This window comes from Astyanax mexicanus, chromosome 9, assembly GCF_023375975.1.
Source record: "Astyanax mexicanus isolate ESR-SI-001 chromosome 9, AstMex3_surface, whole genome shotgun sequence".
Lineage (NCBI taxonomy): Eukaryota > Metazoa > Chordata > Actinopteri > Characiformes > Acestrorhamphidae > Astyanax > Astyanax mexicanus.
This window is the reverse complement of record NC_064416.1, coordinates 37,195,856-37,218,648: the sequence shown is the minus strand read 5'-3', so window position 1 is coordinate 37,218,648 and position 22,793 is coordinate 37,195,856. Positions and strand designations below refer to the sequence as shown.

Here is a 22,793-nt window from a genome sequence, read left to right as displayed (position 1 = left end):
TTCATGACTATTTACATTGTAGATTCTCACTGAAGACATCAAAACTATGAATGAACACATGTGGAGTTTTATGTACTTAAAAAATGAGCTGTCCTCCACAGTCACCGGACCTGAACCCAATCCAGATGGTTTGGGGTGAGCTGGACCACAGAGTGAAGACAAAGGAGCAACAAGTGCTGAACACCTCTGGGAACTCCTTCAATCAAGACTGTTGGAAAACTATTTCAGGTGATCTACCTCTTGAAGCTCATTGAGAGAATGATGCCAAAAGTGTGCAAAGCAGTAATCAGAGCAAAGGGTGGCTATTTTTTCAGTTATTTCACCTTTTTTGTTAAGTACATAAAACTCCACGTGTTCATTCATAGTTTTGATGCCTTCAGTGAGAATCTACAATGTAAATAGTCATGAAAATAAAGAGAACGCATTAAAAAAGAGAGAAGGTGTGTCCAAACTTTTGGCCTGTACTGTAGTATATACCTATACAGTCTGAGAAACTAATTCAAAAACTGAAATGGTCCCTTAATTTTTTTTTCAAAGCTGTATATATAACAGTGCAGGAAAATCACATGCATATAGTAGAGACTCTGTCCTTCTTTCTCTTTTCTGGTTGTTTTTCTTCTGTTCCCCTCTGTTTTTGTTTCTTTCACTACACTGTAGCTGTATGTATGTATAGTATCCTCAATTATCATATATTTAACAACTAAGTTATAATCTTAACCTGATCCTGGCCTGCTGTAAATGTGATTTTTTTAAATGTTTTTGTTTTATGCAACTAAAATATTAAAAAAAATTACCTTAATGTGTATGAATGTAGCTTCTAATATTGATGCCTTATACAAACAGTTTATTATATTATGGTTTTATTACAAAACGCATTTCTACAAAGCATCTAATCATAAATAAATAAAATTTAGAAATAAATAAAACTAGCCACAATCTGAGTGTGAAGTGACAAAGTATATAAATTAAATAAATTAAAGTAAATCATGAATATTAAAGTTGATCTGTAATATTTAGTTGAGTACCTAGCAGCAGACTCTTTCCACAGAAGTGCAGAGGAAAGAAGAATAGCTGCTGCTGTTTGGAGATTCATCCTGTCTCTCAGGTAAGTGTGTTTAACTTGATTGTGTAAACAGAGCTCACGAGCACAACGCACTAGACCTGATGACGTATGTTGACTCTAAAGCGTGTCCTGAAAGTGCTGCTGTATAAGCTTTCTTATTGGTTAAAATGCTGCTCAACGAGAGAGCTGCCTTTAAAGGTAATGACTACCTAGGCAGCTGCCTTCAGAATGGAACATACCTAAAATATTCCCAGAAGAAATGATAGTAGATGAGTTTACTGTCCCAGCATCAAGTCTTTATCTATTATCTTTAGTAAAATATGAAATATAAGAGATTATCCAATGAGAGAATGATTCCTCTAGTTATTTTAATGCTATTTAAACACTGGACACAATAAACTGTGGTAATGGTTATACAGTGGTTTAATAATAATAATAATAATGCTATAATAGTATACAGTAACAGTGAATAATGGGTAAAATGTATTCTTTTAATTATTATCTAGTCTCTTTAGTAGATTGTACTACATCAATGGTACAGTCCTTGTTTTTCTACATCCAGAATATTAAAATATTGTTCAGAATACTCTGATAATGCTGAATCATGAACTCAGTGTCATGAATCAAATCGAATCCTGGAGTGAGTTTATTAAACACCCTAAAATCTCCTGCCGTACAGCTACAAAAATATATATTTCGCCAAGATAATGACCTCAAAATATTTATCTCAGAATTATTTATATTTAATTCTGAGATAATTATAATAGAGATAATCATGTTAGGATAACTATCTCAGAATATGTTCTGGACAAAACTACATTTGCACTGTAGGGGGCAGCATTCCCCTTTTCCCCATTTCGACCTGTTTTCAATAGCCACTGATGTTTTTATTCCCTAAATTGAGCTAATCTGATAGAAACTGCTCACTGTGTAAAACTTTATTTATATGAACTCCTTAAAAATATCCTGACATAGTTCTGAGAAAAAAAATGAAGTGAAGATAATTAGGATAATAAGTGGTTAGGTATATATGAATCAATAAATCAATCAGTTTTCAACCTTTATTTAAATTCTGAGTACATGTAAATCAAGACAAGTCAATACATAGAACATACATTGACAATGGCAAAAGAAGTGGAAGAAACAAATATAAATAAAATAAAACATGAATCGATAAAATACAGTATCTAAAAGTACAAAAATAACCAATATAACCTCAGATCAACATTATGAGTAACTAAATAGGCTGATGTTTTGCTATTGTATAGCTGACTGTTACTAGATGTTTGGTTTTGCTAGGCATTTTCTAAGATGTTGCTGGATGGTTCCTATTGTGCTGCTAATAGGGTTTTTGAAGTGCTGCTATGGTATAGCTGTTTGTTGCTGAAGTGGTCCTAGTTGGTTGGTAAGGTGTTGCTATGGTATAGAGGGCAGTGGTTAAAACGTAGCTAGGCTTTGCTAAGAAGTAACACCTCAGCAACCCACGAGCAGCACTTTAAGAACCACACCATAGCAACCACCTAGCTATAGCCCAGCAACTACTATTCATGTTTAATGCCTAAGCAAACACATAGCAACCCCTTTTTAGGTACAGTAATCACAGAGTACAAATCTGATGTAAATGAACAATACAATTAGTAAAAATTATAGAAAATGTAAAAAAGCAGTGACACAAACAATACATAAGTAAAAAATGGAAACAAAATTCTAAATGAAACATGAAACAATAAAATATATTTAAGCAGTAACTAAAGTAAAACATATTCCACAATCATATCAAATATTTACTATAGTAAAATAAATCAGTGTAACAGGCTGTGTGGAGGTGGGTAGAGAGGTAGGTCTGGTTTTACAGATAGGAATTAAACCTAGTCCTGAACTACACACCATTCCACAGTGTCACCCCCTCCTTCTGCATGTTCAGACTGCATATCTAGAACATATCCAGATCAATTATTCATAGTGTGAACAAAAAAAAAAACATGGACTCTGATTTTAGCTAATCTGATCCAGATTACAGTTGAAGGTGGTTTGAAATGCAATTACAGTCAGATTTGTTTCAGATGCTTAGAATCCTCAAACAGCACTTCATTGTCTCCTGCACCAATCATAACACAACAAAAAACGACATCATCAAATCCACAATGATGGAAGTGGCACTGCTGAGTAACATCTTTGAATAAAAATGCACTTCATTTATGAGTAGAGTAAAACTGCTGAGATACATAAATGATTGTTCATTAGTCTGCTGGAATATAAAAAATGTTAGTAAAGTTTATATTAAATATTGTTCCTTAAAAAGGCAAGATGAAAATTAGGCTATTTAATTTATGATGAAAAACAAAAATTAATGAAAATGAAAGAAAATAGCAAAAATGTATGTAAATCAACGAAATCTGAGAAAAACTGAGTTGACATTCATTAAGTTTGGTGCATCTCTATTAATAATGCACTGCATGTTTCTAAGATCGGTTTAATCTGCCTCTGGTGGAAACGCCAGGGAGATTTGAGAGCAGTGTAAAATTTACTTTTGTATCAATAATAAGAAGAAAACATTCTCACACTCACTCACCAGGGCTTCAGAGTGCGAACAATTAAATTCAAATTTGCACCATTGCGACAAGCCATTCAAGAGAAACAAAGTCTCTTTACCGAAAACAAATAAAAAATGACCAAAAATGGCATAAGTACCACAGTTTATATGAACTATGAAGTCTGAACTAAGATCTTTCCAGGAAACCTGCAACAATTCACACATTTTGCAATAATATGCCAAAAAATTAAGGTTCTGACCAAAATCATGCTATTAATGTGTTATTTAAACTATGTGAATTATGACCACCCACATTAATATTAGAATAATAATTAACAACTAAGTTATTTATATGCAATTACTTTTTAAATATATATAATTAGGCAATGCTTTTATAAAAAAATATTAGCATTTCCAGTGAATGTATAATCTATGAAACATAAAATATATATATTAAACACTGTAATCAAAATTAGTCCAGTTTTTTAGTGCCTCAGTAAGATAAAAATGTGAAAGAGGACGCATGACGATGGACTGTCTCGTGTACACAGGCAACAGTTCAAATATCATTTCTTTCAGTTAAAATTATGCTCTATTTGTATAAGGGTGATGAAAGCTCTCGGGATTTAGGAATTTATTTATTAAAACACTGAAAATAATTTTATGATGTTTTTTTATATTTGTTTGAGATTAAGACTAAAATAATATTGTATTTTTCATAGACATAAACTTATGTGGGAAAAAAATATACACATGTACCCAGTGATGTCAGTAACGCGTTACTCTAATCTGACTCTTTTTTTCAGTAACCAGTAATCTAACGCGTTACTATGTCCAATGCTGTAATCAGATTAAAGTTACTTATCCAAGTCACTGTGCGTTACTCTCTCTCTCTCTCTCTCTCTCTCTCTCTCTCTCTCCACCTCACACACACACACACACACATCGCGTAATCCATAAAGTAACTAAGTTTTTTTTAAGGAGTAATCAGTAATCGGATTACTTTTTCAAAGTAACTATACCATCACTGCTCTAGGCTGTGTCATATATGCTTATCAGTTTAACCCTCTATTGTTTCCTGGGCTTGTAGAGCTGATGTCATGTAGGATTTTCTGGTATGAGAGAGGCAGTCCGTTATGATCAACAGGAAGCCAGGTATGCGCCGGTCGCTGTCGACGTCCAGCAGGGATGAAATTATTCGCTGGTTTAAAGAGAAGCAGACCCTGAGAGTTTGTTTACAGCAAGGCGAGAGTCGAGTTGCCCCCTGGTTTCATGGTGAGTTCAAAGTGTGGGCCATCTGTGAGCTTTAATCCAAGAAAAACCTCTCTCTCTCTGTCTAAGTGTTCTGCTTATAATTACTGGGTTTGTTATTATTATTATTTCAAAGGATTAATGCTATTTCTTTATATTTGTTTGCAATATTACTAACATAATAAATAATTATCTTACAGTCAATAAATTGAAATACGTGATTAAACGTTTTTGATTTGAGCTCTTTCTCTTTGTACACAGGTATTATTACTCGTGAGGAGGCGGAGGATTTGCTGAAGTCAGGCAGCGCTGGAAGCTTCCTGGTCCGTGTTAGCGAGAGGATCTTTGGATAATCTTTCTTACAGAACATAGTCTATGACTCCTGCAAGTTTGGGCAAATTTCACTGTATTGTTTATTTTATATTAATTGTTTTTTTTATTCATGTTTAAAATTAAATTTCTCATGATTTTCCCATAATGCCAAAACAGGTCCACTACCATTTGAAAGAGTCTGTCCTAGGCTATCACCTCTGCAAGTTTGGGCAAATTTCATGCTTAAAATTAAATTTCTCATGATTTTCCTATAATGCCAAAACAGGTCCATGACCATTTGAAAGAGTCTGTCCTAGACTATGACTCCTGTAAGTTTGGGCAAATTTCACTGTATTGTTTATTTTATATTAATTTTTTTTTTTTTTTTTTTACTCATGCTTAAAATTAAATTTCTCATGATTTTCCCATAATGCCAAAACAGGTCGATGACCATTTGAAAGAGTACAACATAGGCTATCACCTCTACAAGTTTGGGCAAATTTTACTGTATTGATTATTTTATAATAATTTTTTTTTTTTTATTTATGCTTAAAATATTTTTTTTCATGATTTTCCCATAATGCCAAAACAGATCCATGACAGTTTGAAAGAGTCTGTCCTAGGCTATGACAAGTTGTACTGTTTTGTTTATTTTATCTTATCTTCATTTTGTTATATTCTATTTTTATTGTATTATTTTATTTTGTTGTCTTACTTTATTTATATATCTATTTTAACAACAGCTCTTGGGTGTAAACTGAATCGTGAGATCACAATTTCGTTCCACCTCATGAACCACATGTGATACGAATGACAGTAAAATCTCCTTGAATCCTTGAAAACAGGTCCAGTACCTGTAAAATAAACAATACAGTGAAATTTGCCCAAACGTGCAGGAGTCATAGCCTTGGACAGACTCTTTCAAATGGTAGTGGAACTGTTTTGGCATTATGGGAAAATCATGAGAAATTTAATTTTAAGCCTGAATAAAAAATTATAAAATTAATATAAAATAAACAATACAGTGAAATTTGCCCAAACTTGCAGGAGTCATAGACTATGTTCTGTAAGAAAGATTATCCAAAGACTCTTTTAAGAGGTACTGGATCTGTTTTGGCCTTTTGGGAAACTCATGAGAAATTTAATTTGAAGCATGGATTGAAAAAGTAATATTAATATAAAACTCTCTCTCTCTCTCTCTCTCTCTCTCTCTCTCTTAAAAACCGATGGGATTGTTATGGTATTATATCAAATAGATAATGTACTGCACTAAATCTACAGTGAGGTGAGTTATTTTAATCCGTTTTCTTCTCGTTTCTGGGCTTAATGTATGTCTGAATTAATATAACCGACTGAAACGTGTCTGTCTCTCTCTGTGTTTTTTAGCGTGCTCTCCTCCTGCGCGTCTGTTTACCGTAAAATCGCGCGTATACGCGCGGATAGCTTGACTCCGGTAAAACACCAGCATAGATATACTCCTTAATAACTGCCCACATCTTCCCCAAGGTACACAATAAGACACTTCAGCAGATCCCCATCGGGAATCCTCACATTTTATTATTTTATTGTTTATTCTATTATAATTCTGGTCTAAGTGATTCCTAAATGGCCAGTGAGTTTATTTAACTGCGACTGAGTGAATACAGCCCAAACCCAATGTGTGTTAAAAACAGTTAATTTAGTCCGGTGTTATGTCGAATTTTGCTACCCATCGATACATGCTTCCCAAAGGTACTGCGCATGCGCCGACCTACACAATTTAATTCTTTCTCGTGTTTTATGTATAATTAATCTGGTTTAGGGGGCGTTATGTGCATTAAACAACCTGGACGCACTATCATTGCACAGAAGTGTAAATGGAAACTAAAAATTACACTTATTATCATAAATAAATACAAAAGCAGTTTGTAATGAGCTATATTTACTATAACTTTGCCATGGTACAATGAATTATGCACTCCAAATCTAATAACGTACATCTACTGGAATATCACTGGGTACATGCCCTAAAATAGTGCTTCTTTTGTATTTTTACAGTTAAATATTCATTGGGGCAGCACGGTTCGACAAGGTAGCAGAATTCGACAGAACACCGGCCCTCTTTCTCCAGTCCAGCTCCGCCCGCCCTCTCATCAACAGACTTTTGGAAGAAACCAAAGTCACTGGAAAAGAGGGGGAGATCTGAGATTTTGAGGCATGATATTTAATATAATTAAAATAATATATTTCACCGTTCCTATTAAATTATGATTATTTACGTTTATATCTCACGTTTTAATACAATATAACATATAATGAATATATTAAAACACACAAATTAAAAACCTTTCGGGCAACAAAAAAACCCCGAACCTAGTTTTGAATGGTCGTGGCTCCACTCCACTGAATCAGTTAGCCACAAGAAAGACGTCCTTTTCTCCGGGAGCTGCATGGGGACTGCAGGAGTCCAAAGCCTCGCTGTGTTTTATGGGGAACAGTTATTAATATTGGGTCAAATAATCCAGTATTTCTTCACTCTGGTGCTGAAGGTCCGCTGCGCTGCTGTTTACTGTGCTTCCCCTTTACTCTGTTTTCATTTAAAGCCCCTCAGTCTTAAAACAGCGGCACTAGCGGGCCTCCAGCGGGCCTTCAGCACCGATAGTGATTATTACCCTGCCGGATTAGATTAGAGCAGCGCGGCGGAGCTCTGTAAGTCCCGGTGAGTAATTTAGTTAGCTGACTGTTTCAGCTCTCGGTGAAGCGCGGTCTTATTATGATACTTAAACGGCGCTGGGTGTTTGTTTTGTTTCTGAACGAGCAGGTGCTGCTGCAGGTAATCGAGCTATCTGTAGCTAATTAGCTTAGCCAGCCATCCTCCGCTCGCTAGCTCGCTAACGTTAGCTATCTTACAGCGTTAGATAGATTAACACGCTTTAAACAGTCTTACCACTATTTAAAGACTGTTTAAAGCGTGTTAATGGCGAATAACGCTGTAAGATAGCTAACGTTAGCGAGCGGAGCATGGCTGGCTAAGCTAATTAGCTACAGTTAGCTCAACCGGCTAAGCTAATTAGCTACAGTTAGCTCAACCGGCTAAGCTAATTAGCTACAGTTAGCTCAACCGGCTAGGCTAATTAGCTACAGTTAGCTCGATTACCTGCAGCAGCACCTGCTCGTTCAGAAACAAAATAAACACCCAACGCCGTTTAAGAGCTGATTCACGACCTTCTCTCCCAGCACAGGGTGTGTTTTTCTCAATCAGCAGCAGCTTTTAAATCACGCTGTAGTTCAGTAATAAGATCGCGTTTCACCGAGAGCTGAAACAGCCAGTTAGCTAACGGTAGTTAAAATACCTAACAGGCCTGAGAGCTCCTCTCGGTACTCCGGTCTAATTCGGCAGGGTTTTTGTAGATATTTAATTTCTGAATCTTATTAATACTGAATTAAAGTATGGTAATCTGGCTAATATTAAAAAGTCAACTAGCTTTTTACCGAAACACTTTTAGTTAATTTATACCTAATTTTAGCGGTGTGTTCCCACAAGACGAATAAAAAAAATAAATAAAAAAAAAGGGGTGGCCGACTGCGCATGCGCGAAATTTAGCGGCCGACTGCGCATGCGCGAAATTTAGCGGCCGACTGCGCATGCGCGAATATTAGCGGCCGACTGCGCATGCGCGAAATTTAGCGGCCGACTGCGCATGCGCGAATATTAGCGGCCGACTGCGCATGCGCGAATAGTAGCGGCCGACTGCGCATGCGCGAAATTTAGCGGCCGACTGCGCATGCGCGAATATTAGCGGCCGACTGCGCATGCGCGAATATTAGCGGCGCAGTCGGCCGCTAATATTCGCGCATGCGCAGTCGGCCCCCTCTTTTTTTTTTTTTATTCGTCTTGTGGGAACACACCGCTAAAATTAAGTATAAATTAACTAAGTGTTTTTGTAAAAAGCTAGTTGACTTTTTAACATTAGCCAGATTACCATACTTTAATTCAGTATTAATAAAATTCAGAAGTTAAATATCTACAAAAACCCTGCCGGATTAGACCGGAGTACCGAGAGGAGCTCTCAGGCCTGTTAGGTATTTTAACTACCGTTAGCTAACTGGCTGTTTCAGCTCTCGGTGAAACGCGATCTTATTACTGAACTACAGCGTGGTTTAAAAGCTGCTGCTGATTGAGAAAAACACACCCTGTGCTGGGAGAGAAGGTCGTGAATCAGCTCTTAAACAGCGCTGGGTGTTTGTTTTGTTTCTGAACGAGCAGGTGACGCTGCAACTGGATTTTATAAAGATATGAGAAAAGAATGCTTTCGTCGAGGATTTAACATGAAAAGGTAAGCTGCTGTTATGTTCTGATCTGTGCAGGCAGTTTATGCACTTAACGTAACTCCGTTAGACAACTAATTTACAGAGCTAGCGTTTGTTGTGTCTCCGGATTAGTTTTCTGCAGTCCATGATTATTAGCTAAGGTGTTTAGTTTATTTTGACCCCAAACAGCAGCATTCACTGCATTTTGCATACTATTAACTAACCGCGTGAATCCACTGTACGTGCAAGTTAGCGTTAACTTCATCACGAACGAGTAACGGATTAGTAAACACACTCTTGTCTTTTTTTTTTTAATCCTCACAGTTTCTGTCAGAAAACACTGAAAGAAAACTTCTCCTCTGTCTCTGTTTATACAGCGATGGTTTGGGTTTAAAGCTGGGTTTGTTGTGCTGGATATTTGGTTAGGAGAAGGAGATTTTATAAGATGTGTGGCTGCATAATTGTGAACTGAGATCGCGGTCTGTGAAGTTACACCCGCAGCTAACCAGTGACTTTAAAAAACAAATAAACACAGCTGTTACTGGACTTGATGGGTTTAAAAAAATGAGTTAATTAATTTTAAAAGACTAGTCTACTAATGTTGGCCCTGCTGAGTCCAGCTGATCACCCAGAAATAAACATTACCTATGCTGGTCAAAAGCTATTTAAAGAGCTAACCTCCAAGGGTGTGTTTGTTTGTTTTTTTCTGGTTTTGAGCATTTTTTTAAGGAGGGAGTGTACGTCTGTGCTGCAGTAGAAGAGTGTAATTTTAGAAAAGTTGCTGTATTTGTCTCACTGCCTTAGATAGTATAGACTTTAAACATGTTACTAAAAATTAACACTGGACCGTGTTTTTAAATACTTGCCATTCTGGATGTCCTGAACATTTTCATGCAGGCCTGTGTGTTTTAAAAAATATATATTTTATTCATTCTATTTTATGTCGGTTAGTTTTATTTATATAAAGTAAGACCTGTAGATCTACTTTATTGGATAAATTGATACAGCTACCATGAACTGTTTTGTTTCTGTTCTGTAAAATCAGGCCCAGTTCCAAAAGACACAACATCCTCAGTGTCCTGGAGCTCCAGCTGAAGCACTGGCCACCTTCTCCATCCCCACCCAAAAGAGGAAGATCAGCAGCAGTGGAGGGTCCCAGGATGTTGAGATGGTAGTGCAGAGCGGTAAGTCCCAATCACATTTTTAGCCTCTGAGTCAGTCGTTTATTTTTCTTAATCCAATATTTTGGCAATGGAAAAAAAGGAACACATCCAAGTTGTCCCTTATGTTTTTATTAATAAATTAATTATTATTGAAACAATGATTTAAGAACATACCTAAATCAAAACTAAAAACTGTATATAAAATAAAATATTAGACAGAAACATCGTTACAATTCTCAGAGTACGCTGAGGCAGCTCGGCTTAAAAAAACTGTAAATATGCATTTTACAAAAGTTAGCTTAAAAAATAATAGTTTAAAAATGTAAGATGATGAATATATATGTTAATACATTAATAGCTTAATATTATTACTCTATTTGTTCTTATCACTGACTTACCGGGGGAACTAATTAAGGGACGGAATGATTTACCACCTGTTTCTCAGGTGGTAAATCATGTTTGTTGTTGAATGTGCATTTTTTTTCTTTCCCACCTTGTAAAATCCTGCCTTTGCAGTCCACTTTAAAATATTTCCAAACAGAGAGGTGTAATACGCTCTTTTGATCTTACAGCTGCTGCTCACACTGCTAATAAATAAAAAACAAACACAGTTGATTTTATCGGAGCGCCAGTACCCAAACCCGACTGACTAAAACTTTCAATCGTAACCACCTTACACTTAACGATTGAGATGACACGACCGCAACTCAACTGCAGCTCGACTCTAGCCAGACTCTCGTGATTTTATCCTGACTCTGGAAATTTGTCTGCAACTGTGAAATCATTGGAAAATCGTTAGGTACCTGAACACTCTTCTCTCTTCACCCTTAATGTAGCAGCTACCCACTGAATAACTGTTTGCCTGTTCTATAGCGGCTGTAATTTCCTTCTGTCTGTTTCTTACACTCTGTAGGTACTTATATATTTTTTTAATTGAACGTGGCAGCGTGCCGACAATCACAAGTTTTGCAAATGTTGGGATAAATTTCAGCCAATTTAACTTTACTAGAATGTGCTCTGTGTACTCTGCAGGTACTTCTAAGGCAGCTAGTTGAAGGCGTGATTGAGGTCCATGCCAGAGGGGTTCTGCACTGTGACCTCAAGCCATAGAACATCCTGGTTCAGATGTACAGTTAGGAACCACGCCTTCATCTTCTGTTCTTCTGGTATGGGTTTTCAGTGAACACTACAGGCAGAGAACTGTCTTCGTAGAAGCTACCATTACTGAATAGAGATTCAGGTCAAAAACATTCCTTAACGCTCAGTCACTGTCTCTAATTTACTTTTCAGGACCTTCCTCATGAGTGGTTTACCCATGAGGCCAAATCCTCCACAGTGTTGCAGATAGGAATCATCCTGCTGTGTGTGAGAGGTGACCCTTCAACACCAGCACGGAGATCACCTCAAAGAAGTCTCAGATCATCTCTCCACCATCTGCTCTATGACCCCTGGCTAAGTATACACCACGACACAGCCACCACATCAGGCACACCTCAGTCAGGTACCATATAAAACAATAATAATAATTTTAAAAAATCTATATTTTCAATCTCTAGTTTAGAGAGTTCTCTAGTAGAGCTGGGCGATTAATCGATTTTATCGATAAATTCGAATTTATAGTTAAGGACAATGTGTTTTTATGAAAATCGATTTTCTCTGAGTTTTCTTTTTCACCACAGACGCTCCTCTGTGGGCACAGAGTGAGCTTAGCTAGCTCCCTCCATACCTCCCTCCCTCCAGCGCGCACCCCCTGCCCCTCCCTCACTCCCTCCCTTGCACGCACAAACACACATGTGCACACACACACATACACAAAACACATGACGGCGGAGCTTAAGAGCAACTAGCTCCGTGATCTGGAGTTGGTTCGGTTTTGCGGCGTCGGACGTAGACCAAACAGGTCCTCGCTGTAAGGTGAATCAATTTATCACTATACCTTAAACAGAAGCATGTAGCGGAGTGGGAGAAGTGCTGCTACCATAGGAATGAACGCAGCAGCAGCACCAGTTCACCATTCAACGTTAATCAAGGAACTGTCCCTGGCACATCTTCCAACCGTGTACCAGGTTTTGTATGCACTACAAGTTAAGATGTTTTGCATATTCATGAGAAAAGATCTCATTTTATAGAACACTGGCACTTATTTAAATGCTTTGTTTTGCTATTCTAGCCCAATAGGGAAAAGTATTTACTTAAGAGCATATAAATTGTACTTGTTTTCTATTGTCTACTTTGTAAGTTTTATCAAAAAAGGGCACCCTTTTATTTATTTCTATTTGTTTTTAAGGGTGTGCTTATTTATTTATTTATTTTTTAAGTTTGAGGGTGCATTGTGTCAGTACCTAAACTATGTTGGAGAAAGCTTTCTAAAAGTCACTAGATGTTCTCACTGTTTACAATAGTTTTTTTTTTTGCTTGTTTCTGGTTGCACTTTAACCACAAATGGAACATTTTAAGTGAAAACAAATTAAATAAGAACTAGTTTTTAACCATTTCTTTATAATCTTTAGTTTGATTTTTAGTAGGGGGAAAAAATCGATTTAAATCGAAAATTGGATTAAAGAAAAAAAAAATCTAAGATTTTTTTTTCGGCCATATCGCCCAGCTCTATACTCTAGTTTAGAGGTTTTTTTTTTATAAAACACACCTAAGGAAAATAGCAGGTATTAATAAAGCTATTGATTCCATACTTTTAAAAAGGTAATGATTTTCTTTAACTATATAAATGTTTTAATCGTTTTGTGTATTGTATGCTTTTAATTGCTTCCTGTTTTGTATTTGTGTTCATGTACTTAAGGCTTTAATCCTTTTATCTTGATATTGTTTATCTTTTGATGTTTATTAATTACTTAACTGTATTTATCTTTATGTAGTATACTGTTAGTGTTTTAATCCATACACTTTTTGTATATATTTCTTTTATTGCTTAGTTACTTGCTTTATTAATGGTTATTGTATTGGTGTTTTAGTCTTATTTTGGGCTTATATTCATTAAAAACATTTTAACGTTTGTCTTTTAGTGCTTTAATCAATTAATATTGTACTTACCTTTTACTATTTTACTATTAATCTTTCTGTACTTAATTATACATTATTTTTTATTTTTTTTTTATAAAATTAAAGGCGGGTTTATTAATTGTATGTCTTTATACGGGATTTTATATTTGCATTGTATATATTTTTGTTTCATTTAATGTTTATGCTCTTTGTCTTTTTCAGATTTTTACATTTTTAATTTGTGTATTGACCCAAGGAGTATGGGTTCCTCTCAAGGTTTCTATCTCTCTTTCTGAGAGAATTTTCTTTGCCGCTGTCTCCTTTGTGCTTACTCAAAAGAGGTTTGGACACTTTTTTTTTTTTTTTTTTTTTTTTTTTTAACTGTTCTTAATTTTGTTTGTTTCTTAACTTTGTCAATAAATGTTTTTTTATTGCTATCACTTTTGTCTGTTTATTTGATCACACTATCGCTAAGTTTCTTGAAATGTGTTTATGGAAAAAAAATTATTTTAATATTTTATTAAATGTGGATTTGATGCCCACATTCAACCACTTTTTAACACTTCAACTAAACACTGAAAGAATAAATCAGAAATTATTGATTTATTATTAATGTAATGAACAGAGATGTTCTGAAGTTAAAAGCTGATTATCCCATGTGTCTCATATTCCCAAATATGATAAGGTGGATAAGGTCATGTCAGCTCCAAGGACAATTTCAGTTTTGTATTTCAGTGAAAGTTATTCCTTTAATTGAATTTATATAAATAATGTATCTGGTAATATGCAAAGGCTCTCAGTGTTGTTACACCTTTTTGTTATACTTAAAACCAAAGTGTAATTTTACATGTGCAAAATTAAGCCCTGCATACAGAAATATACTGATAACTTTCTGATGCTTTAAAAAAAATAAGAATCAAAGGAATCAAATTCCAAAAGATAAGCATTAGCATTTCAGAAGTACTGTCCGAGGTCAGCATACACACTAGAAGAACAGAGAAAACAAATCACAGTTCTTACAGTCTGCTTGTCTTACCAGGTTCCATGAGACACTGCAGTATCCCTTTATTCATCCAATAACATAAATTATACATTTAATAAAACATTTGTTTTATTAGAAATACTTGTTCAAATTACAAATTAGCACCCACAACTCCACAGAGGTTGGAGGACCATAATTTAATATAATTATATATTTAAGTTACATGATTTTGAGCATATTACTACATTATTTTGCCTTTCAAAAAATGCCAAGTGAGCAAATCAAATCTAAAACTTTTTTGTTTTGTTCCCCCTCTGCATGTGATACATAGAGATCAGTAACATCTTTCAGTACAAATGGTCTGTAAAAACAATATGAAATTTGAAAAGGAAAAAAATACAAGCTACAAAAAATGTAACTTTCAAAATAAATTCATGGTGATCACTTGATTATGACAGAAATGGACACCTGCTAAAACCACATACCTATCCTTTTGGTTTGAGGTAAATCTGTCTACCACAAACCAAAATATACAATTACAGTAGAGGAATCCTGCTTTAAGATATTTGGCCTCAGATGCATCAGTAGCACTTTACAATTAATTTACATTGTTTAACCATACTTATGTTAGAATGCCTCAACTAATTATTATTATGACACTAGTTAAGATATTAATTCCTACAAAATGTTAAAACTGATATCGCAATTCATCTTTATTTACAACATTCTTAAGCATTACAATTTAGAAATGTTAAATAATATTTACCACTTAATTACCACTTAATGTTTATTACAGTCGTAAGTACTGTTATTTTTTACCCTGATTGTAAAGAGTTACAGATGCATCAGTAGCTGGGTAGAACAATATGAATATGACTGCTGTCTAAATAAATTAAAAAGGCTTTTTTTTTACGGCAGCCTCACGCTGACACAGGGTCCCAAGCAGTGATGTTAGTAACGCGTTACTCTAATCTGACTCTTTTTTTTCAGTAACGAGTAATCTAACGCGTTACTATTTCCAATGCAGTAATCAGATTAAAGTTACTTATCCAAGTCACTGTGCGTTACTCTCTCTCTCTCTCTCTCTCTCTCTCCACCTCACACACACACACACACACACACACCGCGTTCCCTTCCCCATCCCCCTCCGCTCTCCCCCAATCACACGGGTCTCGCTTTCTCCCCTGTCTCTCTCTCGCGCGCGCTCGGCGTGTTTTTAGTTTCCGCCCATTCTCGTTTTTCCGCCAGTTCTCGGGCTCCCTATCTCTTTATAAAGGCGGGTTTTCCCGGCCACGTCCCAATTCACTAGCCAGGGCAGCGGTCTGCACAGATCTGATTGGCAGAGGAGAGCGTTTGAAGATTTTACACCACACGTGATTGGTCTGTGAGTTTCCCATGCCGCAGAGTGCGTATACCGTAAAGACAAGAAAAGTTCTGACGCTTTAAATGAACACTGTCAAAATTAAATCCTTCTCAGTAGTTTATCGGTTTGGGTCCGCATTGGACCACGTCTGGGTCCGGACCCGGACAGCACTCCGTTTTGTTTTATCAAACCACTCCTTGCTGCCCTGCAGAGAACAACAGGTTCAATATTCAGTTTTACAGTGTTAAATATGTCAGGTCAAGAAAGACTTTCTTTATTTTATATATTTTTTTATAAAAACAAGTATTTATGTTAAGTGAAATCAAGAAAGAAAAAAAAAATTATTTATGTTAAGTTAATTCAAGAGAAATGGTCTTTTAATTTTATAAAAATAAATAGTTCAACTTTAAATGTCTAGAGATACATTGATGCTGTTAAAAATGCTTTTTCCAATAAAGGGAGTATTGGCAAAACTGGTTATAATTTTTATGTTAAGGCGGCGGGACGTGGTGTGTGCAGCTGCTTAAAGTAACTAATAAAGTAACTTGTAAAGTAACTTAGTTACTTTTAAAATCAAGTAATCCATAAAGTAACTAAGTTACTTTTTAAAGGAGTAATCAGTAATCGGATTACTTTTTCAAAGTAACTATACCATCACTGCATGTACCTTTATTTCAATTGCCTATATGGACAGTGATTTAAAAAAAAGTGAACTTTTAAAACCATAGTGTTAAATGCGATGCAATTAAAACAATTTCCTGGTGCACCTAAGAAAAAAAATTAGGCACAGCAGTGTAACCAGTGCAAAAAGTCAGTCTAGAGCCCTTACACTCACACAATCACACAATTACACACACTTATACTCATACTCAAACTCACAATCAGGAAATCAAACATACTCACACTTACACAATCACACACACACACATACTCACACAATCTCTCACTTATACTCAAACTCAATCACTCACTCCCACAATCACTCACTCACACTTACTCACTTACATTCATACTCACACTCGCAAAATCACTCCACTGTAGGGTAATTTACCACAGCATGACTTAGATAAAACTCGGATGTGAGAAATCTCAGAACATGAAATGATGACCAATGAGTCAGAGCTTAGAATTTAAAATATATTAAAGTTTACTTGAAAAATAGTTTCAGCATTACAGATATATAAAAGGAACAAAAAAAATAGATATATATTAGAAAAGAGTAAAAGTACATCAACGAATACAATCTTGATAGATCAACACATTCGCAACCCAGAGAGAGAGAGAAAGAGAGAGAAAGAGAGAGAGAGAGAGAGAGAGAGAGAGAGAAAGAAAGAGAAAGAAACTAAAGCCAGTCGAGGGACAGAGAGAACTCCTCAGACTTCATCCAAGCAGTTATACATTTATGCAAATGACGTGATTGAACAGAACTTATCAATATGATTACGTCAGCAAAGTCCAGTTAACAGCATGTTGTCCAGTTTTAATGACGTGATCCGCTCCAGCCTGTCTGTTCTTATCATGATGTTGTTCAGCGCTGTGTCCTTCATGAAAACAGCAGACAGTCCTTAAGTGTCCTAAAGTCTGTGAGAAGATGAAACGGAGGAAAAGAGTGGATGGAAAGATCTTCTGGCCTGTGTGCGACTTTACGCCGTGTAGAACAGGCATGCGCTGGCTATCTGAGGAGAGGTTCCCAGCACTTCACTCAGAGAGCTTGTTGTCTCCTAGTTCATATGCACTGGTCCCAGAACAGCAGAAAAGCAGTGAAGCTTCTCTGCCACTCAGGGTCACGTTCTCCTCACAGCTCTCATTGTTGATGAAAACACTCTGACCTTCCTGATTCCTGAAAAAGTAAAAACAACCTCCAAAGCCTTGTCATAGTGACAGTTAAAAAGAGAGCAGAGATCATAAGGTTATTAAGTGAATTATAATGTGAACAGTAAAAATAATAACTGTATATATAAATGTATAAAACATTTAAGAATAAGAGTGTGAAGGTGTGGTTATCTCCAATCACACCCTTCACTCCCCCCTTCTAGACCAAATGGAATCATCCAAGATTCCATGATGGTCTACATAACGCCTAAGAATCCCCGGGAGTAATGACAAGTGTCCGCATACAGAGTATGAGAACAAGTGTTTCTTCATCTCAGCTGTGGACATGCTGGGGCCTATTGCACACCAGTCCCCACGCCGGACTCTCCCTGCCTCGTTATGCCCACCATGGATCTGAGAAGATTCATAAACAATTTTTTACTACATTAACTTTCTCTTTTTTTTTTTCAGAATTACAACATAAAGTTATAAAAGTGTTAAAATCAAGTCAATGTTTTTCAACATTGTCACTGTTTTTGCTCTAGACTATAGAATACATAGTCTCAACATTTATTTATCAAATGCCTTCTTATTTTCTTTTAACCTTTCACATTGTCTAATTTAATCTTCAACCATAATAATGTATATTTTTTATACATTAATTAGACATTTTCTTACACTAGATGCTGAGAAGCTGATCTACACCTTTGTTTTGATTAGACTATTGTAATGCATTATTCTCTGGATTACAATTATTATTCTCTACAATTTACAAATTACATCTTGGTCAAAATGCTGCAGCTACAGTTCTAACTCACACACACACAAAAAAAAGAGAGAAGATTATTTAGATTGGATTTTAATATTCATTTAGTGTAAAAAGTGTAAAAATCTCTTAATGGCTTAGCAGCTAAGTATATATCAGGACTCCTGACAGATCGACAATTCCAGCTCATTTGTTGAGAACATTTAGCGTTGCATTCTGTATTTATGCACCAACGATTTGTAACTCTCTATCAGTTTATATCCATCAGGGATCACCCAGTTCTTCCTTTGAAGCACATCTAAAACTTATTTGTGCACTTCAGATTAATCTTAGTTTTATTTATTTTAAAATAGTTTGTTATGTGCCAAAATTCTTAATGCCAATCTGTAGACAAACAATCCTCAACTTTACACATACTCAGAAATCCTTAAAGCATTGTTCAGAATATTTAGTCTGATTAGTGCTGTTATTTGAGGGCGAACACACAAAAAGCATAAAACACCCCTTTTTTATTTTAGTTATTAAATAGAGAGTTCAGTTCCTCCAAAAACTCTGATGAGTATGATGCAGTCAGTGCATTTCCTCTATATACTATGTAAACTTATTTTCCGTCTGTTAACCTGAGTCTAAAAACATTTGGCTGATGTTAGAATTTAAATGTGTGTGGAGTTGTGTCCACAAGCTGTTGTAGGCATGGTCCACCTAAGTTTAGACTAACTAGTTTCTATGGCAGTGATTTCAAACCTATGAGCTGCAGTGGTCCTGCTTGAAGTTATTGGCCTAATATTTATTTTTCTTGTTCAGTTCCAATATATGTTTTTTTGCGAACTGTGCTACCTGTAAATTAATTGCAAAAATAAAAACATATTTAAGTTTCACTTGTTTGGCATAGTTGCAAGACTGTTAGCTGGTGGTTTAGCAAGCTAGTTATTATTATATATATTGAATTAATTAATATTAATGCACATATAAGAGAAAGATTTCTATCTTACCCTATTTTTTTTAAAGCTTTTGGAGCAAACAAAGCTCTTTTTGTAGTTGATAGTCTACATTGATGTATTAATAAGATTTTAAATGGTTGATTTTTATTTAAGCCAGCATGCTTGGTTACTTTAGCTAGTTACAACTACATCTGAGTTTATATGTATTAATTTTGTCAAAAGCCAGTAAACAACTTCCCTTACATAAGCCTAAGCGGAGATGATATTTGTTGAAAATGTTTTATACAAATCATAGTCATTAGACAACATAAATTACGTAATATAAACCTAAAAGAACTTTGCAGTGAAAATTGAGGGCCAGTAAGCGATAGGCCTCTAATGTATTAATCTGCCCAGCAACCATGTTTGGCTACTATTTACAATTAAATATATATATGTATATATATATATATATAAATACATATATATATATATATACATATATATACATATACATACATACACACATACATATATATATATATTTATATGTACACACACATATATACATATATACACATATACATACTTTTTTTTTTCTTAAAAAGAAAGGTAAAACAGTCATAATTTGAGTCACCACCAGATTTAAAGTTTAACCAAACATTTTCTACATGAGGCATAAACATCAAAAATTAAATAAAATCACTCCTTTTAATGAAAAAAAAAGTACACAGGCATAAAAATAAAAAATAAAAAATCTGGTCTCACGTCTCCGTTGCTGGCTCAGGCTGAGGGGTGAATCCACTGGGCTGATTGGCTGCTGGGGGTGGGTGGTGTTGATGGTTGAGCAGGTGCTGTCTGAAGCGGTCTCTGATCGCTCAGTTCTTCCAGATCTGAAACCAGTTTCCTGGACCAGTGCTGTAACATTTCAATCACAGCAGGTCCGGTGAAGATGCAGTCCAGCCATCGACCGACAGCTGGACCAAACATAGTCTCTCATCTGAGACTCTCCTCATGAAGTGCTCTGGTTCAGATGATGTTCACAGTACTGTTGCAGAGGACCCTGTCTCTGAGGGTCAAAACTCCTGTGATGAGCACCACCGCCGCCTTCTCAAACACCCAGAAAACAGCACTGAGCAACATTCAGTCAAAAGAGAAAAATCCCTCCAAAAAAAAAAACTCAAAAGAAAAAATAATAATAAAAAATAAATCCTGAAATGAATTCTATAATATGGTTAAAAATTGTTTAGCCTCATGAAATAACTAAAACAAAAATTATTTCCAGCCAAACGATGCTTGATATTCCTAAACTGTATAAACATTGTCATTATATTGTTGTGCTCTGATGGGGACTCAAAATATAGCCAAGAATATGCAAGCAAGTTCTTCATTGCCAGAAATAGAAAACATATGGAAAGCAAAACAGAAAGCTTTGTTTTTTTTTTAAAGACATCTGATGTCTCCTTGTTTAAAAGTCAGAAAGAGAGACCCAATTCACTGCAGCTCGTAATAGATCCAATACTAAGTTTGTCAAATTACACCTTTCCAAAGAAAGTAAGATCTTTCCTTACTGGTTTCTTAAATCTACTATCCTCATTAAGGGTGTACTCACACTAGGCCCGGTTGGGTTGAATCGTGCCGGAGCACGGTTCGGCCCACTCCCCCGCAGGCCTGCACTCACACTGCGCTAAACGATCCGTGCTCAAGCACGCTTTCGTCAACAGGTGACTTTTGTTTTGAAGAACAGTATGCGCGCGCAAAACAATGGAGTTCAGGATTGTACTGTTGTTTTTGTTTCTCTGGAGTCGTTTTGGGCGTGCAAATACGCAACTGAACCAGAGATTCATTGATTGTGCAACACAACGATTTACTGCTAATCGTGCTGCACGTGTAAGAAGGTTTTTACACAAGCAGCAGACGTCCAGGGAGAAATTTGCAGCTTTACTCGCGGACTACAATTCACGTTCATCAGTAAGGTAGACGTACTTGCTATATACATAAATAGTGACCAAAGGAGCGAAACATAAAACTCAAGTAATAATAAAATGTGTCACTGACGTCATCTTGATCCGTGCCTGGGCACGGTTTGCGCTCACACTGCATCTGTACCGTGCCCGGGTCCAAGTGAACCGTGCTCGGGCCCACCTCTCCAAGCGGGCCCGGTTCGGAGCGATCACACTTCCCAAACGAACCGTGCTTTGGGAGGTAACCGTGCCCGGGCACGGTTCGGATTGCCTAGTGTGAGTACACCCTAAGAGAATCAAAAGGTCAGCATAGACTGAGATACACGAGAACCACAAGAGAAATTAGATATGTGTATTCTTTAAATCTCATTCAGCTGAGACTGAGCTGAAATCAGTCTCAATAAGAAAAGAATAAGAATAGAAAAGGCCTAAACCACATGAAGACAGAAGCTGTGTTCAGAATGGCTCACTCATTAACTCTTTCACTATGTAGCATTTTCTATTTACTGAACGAATTATGGAACAACCAAACAATAAACCATGTTTGTCCTGCTCTGAGGACGTCTAATACAACAGCACTGCATTGCATTATAGTATATTTTGGAATTTCTAAATTTTGTGATGCATTAGGTTGTTTCATAGTGAACTATATAGGGAATAGAATGTACTGCTGGGGTTTTAAACAGTACTGCAAAAATGGTTTACACACTATATAGTGCACTATTTCTGGAATAGGGAGCGATTCTGACACAGCCACACACACATTATATTCATCATTAGATTCGCTTATAGAATATCAGAGTTAGACAAATGTTAGAAACATACACACTTTCACACACGCACAGACACCAAATGTGATAGAAGATAGCAGAGAAGAGATGTTTTGTCTATCTCTCTCACTGCTTCATTCAACACACACAGAAACACACACACACACACACACTGTCTCAAAACCCTGGAATCCTCATCTCTTTTCTGTTTCAATCAGGGATGACTTTCACAATGTGGACATTTGTACAAAACTCATCACTACTATTTAAACATGAAGCAGTCTAAACTGCCATCCTCAGAATTCTACAGCATTCTCCATAAAGATAATGAAACGTGTTACATTGAACAGTACCAGCATGGCTCAATATTCTGCCCTACTTTAATATATGTATATTGTGTTTATATGCTAACGATTCCAAACTTTTGAACAGCACTACATAAACACACACACACACAGACGTTTTCCATTCTAGAACTGCAGGTTCATTACAACATCTCAAGGTATAGCAAGGTTTCATTCATAGTCAACTCTGCTATTGGTTACCTGTTTAACTCTTTAACAGGCCAGGATTCTTGACATTACACCACTAAATCTTGAGGATTTCT

General features: G+C 36.0%; 1 protein-coding gene and 1 long non-coding RNA gene across 3 annotated transcripts in view; both read left to right on the top strand.

Moving 5' to 3' along the window:
- The window catches only part of LOC111196666 (uncharacterized), a 191,567-nt gene that overhangs the window by 13,859 nt on the left and 154,915 nt on the right, over positions 1-22,793 (top strand). The window lies entirely within an intron of this gene.
- Positions 7,552-14,049, top strand: LOC125804528 (uncharacterized). Of its 2 annotated transcripts, XR_007440624.1 has the most exons (5): positions 7,552-7,857; positions 9,406-9,475; positions 10,495-10,633; positions 11,645-11,778; positions 11,903-14,049. It is a non-coding gene; the product is annotated as an uncharacterized LOC125804528 (long non-coding RNA). The 2 variants fall into 2 exon arrangements; XR_007440623.1 differs by lacking the exon at positions 7,552-7,857 and having other exon boundaries at positions 9,202-9,475.